Raw genomic sequence first — 5,000 nt, forward strand, 5'->3', positions numbered from 1 at the left:
TTATAGTGATATTAATGCATTAATTACTACTACAGAATTAGTGTTATTAGTACATTATCACAACATTATTATAGCAGGTTTAATATTTACCATTACGTCATTATAGTGTTATTAATGCATTAATTACTACTACAGAATTATAGTGTTTTTAGTACATTATCACTACATTAATATAGTGTTATTAATGCATTAATACATTATCGCTACATCATTATAGTGTTATTAATGCATTAATACTACAATATTATCATGTTATTAATACATTATCAGGACATTATTATAACGTTTTAATACATTATCACTACATCATTATAGTGTTATTAATGCATTAACACTACAATATTATAGTGTTATTAATACATTATCAGTTGTATATATATATATATATATATATATATATATATATATACAGTATATGTATATGTTGAGCCCTGGTATAAGTGTTCTCCAGTGCCTTTTGTCCGCTATAGCAGATGTGATGGTATGCAAATGTATTTGCTTGGGCTGGAGCCTTCCTTCTCCTTCTGTCTCTCCTCTCCCACTCTCTCTCTTTCTCTCTCTCTCTCTCTCTCTCTCTCTCTCTCTCTCTCTCTCTCTCTCTCTCTCTCTCTCTCTCTCTCTCTCACACACACACACACACACACACACACACACACACACACACACACACACACACACACACACACACACACACACACACACACACACTACAATAGAAACCTACACTGCCCTGTGAAGACCACTCTAAGTCAATGGTAGACCACCTGTTTGTGACAGCTGAAAGAGAAGAGATGACAGGAGAGAGGTGTCCTTTTGACAGTTGCCTTTGCACGTTCGCCATCTCCTCCGAGGCGTGCCGTCTACTCCGAGGCGTGCCATCTCCTCCGAGGCGTGCCGTCTACTCCGAGGCGTGCCATCTCTTCCGAGGCGTGCCGTCTACTCCGAGGCGTGCCTTCTCCTCCGAGGCGTGCCGTCTACTCCGAGGCGTGCCGTCTACTCCGAGGCGTGCCGTCTACTAGCACTATAGGAGGCCGGTGTAGCAAACAAATACAGGCACGCGGGAAGGTATTTTGACTGGGGGTGCTGAGGTGCTGTCTATATACGCTACAGGGCAAAAAATTACCAGGGAAAATTTTTTAACGATTTCTCTCTCCCTCTCCCTCTCGCTGCTTGCTCGTTCGCTCACACGCACACAGCATAACGACGGGCCCCAATGCACGGGCAATAATAGTTAAGCACGCACACACCCACACACTACAATGACGTAACGTTAAATATTTTACCAACAATGTGTTGGAATTTACAGTAATTTCCACTCAGCTCACAGTGTCCACAATGTCCACAAACATGATGTTGACCATTATTACAGACAGATTATGCACGGCGGCACTAGCAATAGCCTATCCATAAGAGAATAAAAATGACAATACCACAAGCATGATATTAACTATTACACTGCACGGCGGCAATAACCAAAAAGGTATAATATTAATGCATGTCTTACCTATTTGAACACCCCAGGTGGACTTCCTTTCGGGTGTGTTGTTGATAAATGTCCTCATCAGTGGCTGGATGTCCATCCGTTCAAGAATGTCACTGTGGACGTGCAGTAACGTCAGGTGTGTGAGTCGTCTCTGTGTCATGTTGTTCCTTAGCCATGTTTTGAGGCGGCGAAGGGTAGAGAAGGACCGCTCAGAAGAAGCCGCGGAAACAGGTAGACATAGACACAGCTCTATAAACTTCTCCACCTCTGTGAGTAGCTCTCTTGTTTGGGGATGCAGTCCTCCGATGAATCCAGCGACATCTTGAGCTGACTTGAGTCCTTTGGTTTTGGAGAGGTCACCAAGCATTGTGAGCTGCATATGTAGACGACATTTGTCAAGCTGATCGGGGACCTGTGCAGCCGTGATCTCAGTCAACCCTGAGTATACTCCATTTGCGGCATTTATAATGGTTTGCTCTCTCAGGGCAGCAACTTGCAGTCCTTCTTGGTCGAATCGGCGATCCAGCTCGGTTGTCACAAGATCCAAGGCCTCATAGAACTCACGCCGCCACTGCTGCTCTCCTACATCAGTCACAACGGCCTCGGTCTTCTCTGTATCCCTTAAGCGGGCAGGGGTTCTGCTGGTTCGTGGAGGAAGGGGCATTTGCAGTTTGTTTTTTTCTGCACAAGCGGTCACTTTGGAAGTGATCTCCTGGACAAATCCATCTTCTCTCAGTGCATGGATGCGCTGTCGTAACACACACACACTCAGGGCCGCTTTAAGGGGGGGCTAGCTGGGGCGGTGGCACAGGGCCTCGCGCTTTGGAGGGCCTCGCGTGAGGCAGGGTAAAAAATAAAAATAAAAACATTTTTATTTTTTGTTATTTTTTGTACCCTGGCTGGCGAGGCCCTCCAAAGCGCCAGGCAAGGGACCATATTATTATTTTTGCCTTTAATACATTTCTAAATGTTCACACATGTGATAATCATAGTCAATCATACATCTAAAATCTAGCATACCTGTAGGACAGGGAGATTCTTAGCAACAGAAAAAAGTAATTTCCCCCTATGACACCTTACGTGAAACGTGAAAAGAATTTTTGGCCGCGCGTTGACACTTGTTGTGCATAGTGACTGCTTAGTGCAACGGACAAAATGCAGAGGGAACGAGACCGAGGAAGAAAATGTTAATCGGGTGCTGAAAAAAGAAATACAAATAAAAGAAAGGAAGGCTTCAGGGCCTCGCTTAGAGGTTCGTTCGAAACATTTCTAAAAACAAGTGAGGCTCCCGTTAGCACCGAAGAAGCTAACGTTACTGCTAGCACTAGCAATGCTAGTAGTAGCACGGCACAGCCCCCCCTGAGAGGCAAAGATGATGTCTCTGAGGTGGAGGAGGACAACTGCTACACCGGCAGCAGTGGGGCTGCCCAGCCCCAGGTGATGATGGTCAGGAGTGGCGAAGTAGAGGATACGGAGGCGGAAGATGGAGCTACTCAGAGCAGCAGCAGGGCTGAGAGTGATGGAACGCAAGACGAGCCTACGGTGTTAGATATGTCATGTATGATGATCCTGGTAAATTGGCCGGTACATATGGACTCTACAGTTACAGAAGTGATCATTAGAAGAGGTCCCCCAAAGATGAAACCTGGATTTAGTTATCCTAAAAATAATGAGAACAGGAACTTTAGTGAAACTTTATTTCTCCGAAAACTACCAAATGGGGAAAAAATAGAAAGAAAGTGGCTTGTGTACTCTCAAAAACGGGACATGTCTTTTTGCTTTTGCTGTAAGCTTTTCAACATAAAGGATAGGTCTACATGGTGGTGAGTAACATCTCTATTCATGTCAATAATGGCTTGTGCGTATTTAATGTTGGGTATGATGACTGCTTTATCCTAAATCCTAATCCTTTACGAGTATAAAAGGTTTGAAATGAAACAAACATGGTTGTAAACTATCTAAATAAGTAGATATGCTATTGTCTATCAGCACAGCATGTGAGCGCATTTCTTGCAATATATCGGTGCGTGCGTGTCGCGCGGTTATAACAGTAGCCTACATCATTATAAAAGGCCTCGGATACATATGTATTGTGTATCTAAATCTAATTTAAAAAATAATAATAATAAAAATAAAAATAAATCCTCCCAAAAAAAAAAAAAAAAAAAAGGCCTCGCAAATCTGACTTCGCACAGGGCCTCGCATATCTCCCAAGCGGCCCTGCACACACTCCAATGCCCCACTCGCACTTGCCTTCTCACTTTGGAGACTTCTGGCTACGGCCTCGCACGGTCCAAAAAGAGCCTCACAGCTCAAAAGTCCAAAGTATGTTCTGGCTTTTGTGGCTTGTTTGTATAGACCTGATATTTTTGCACGAGTATCTCCCCTGACTGTCTTATCTTGCTCTAACGTCTTCAGTGTCTCCAAAACGGCTGTATATGAGGAGACAACCCGTGAAATAGCCTTTGTGCGTACGGCCCATCGAGTCGGGCATAATGCCAACAAGTTGCAGACCACCTCATCATCACTACCAATTCCAAACATATAGACTGGAACACCGCCTTACGCTTTGACGACTCCCCTATCACCACCGAGACACCCCGTACAAAGTTGAATATGTCTGCAACAACACAAACTTCCCTCGCCACTTCCTGAAGTACCAGATCTAGTGCATGGTTACTACAGTGCACATATAATGCATTTGGACACTGCTCTTTCAGTTTTGCTTGCACGCCTTGCATGCGCCCCGACATATTAGCAGCGCCATCGAAGCAAAATCCCTTTAGACGCTCCAGTGGCAAATTCAAGCGCACAAAAACATCTTTGATACATGAAAAAAGTGTTTCTCCAGTTGAATCAGGCGCACTGTAAAACCCGAGGAAAACATTCACTGCCTCCAGTTTTGAATCCACATATTGCAGACAAATTGTAAACTGCTCTGAAATACTCACATCAGTGGTCGCTTCTGCAGTTAGACCATAGAAGTGACGCTCTCTCGCTTCTGAAAGAATTTCTCTTTGAACAGCATGAGCAAATATTTCGAGTATTTCATTTTGAATGGTGTCGGACATCCAGTTGTCTCTTCGCTGTAGCCACTCACGGGATTTTGGCAACGCGTATGTCCGCTCCATCATCAGTTTCCAAAGCACTCCATCTCGATTGTTATTGCCTCTTAACGGAAGCCCTTCGCTGCCTAAGAATCTGATGGATCTGAATATCAGTTCTAATACGTTTCTGGCCGTCTGTTGCTCTTTCTCAACAACGTCCGACAGTAGAGCATTAATGGGAGTGTTGTTAAGCGAAGCAAGCAATCTCACAGATTCTGAATGTATGTCAGACATCTCGTGTTGGCTAAACCTTGTCGTTGCTTTCCGCCAATTACAAAAGCCTCCTACTGTAAATGCACTTGTCTTTCTGTCGTGGTGCCTTAACCCTTTCTCTATAGCTTTACTGCAAGAGAAGCAAAGAACAGTGTCTCTTTCAGTGACATAATGCAACCATTTCCACCTGGTAAACC

The sequence above is a fragment of the Nansenia antarctica genome (assembly GCF_963989245.1).
Source record: "Nansenia antarctica genome assembly, chromosome: 5".
Lineage (NCBI taxonomy): Eukaryota > Metazoa > Chordata > Actinopteri > Argentiniformes > Microstomatidae > Nansenia > Nansenia antarctica.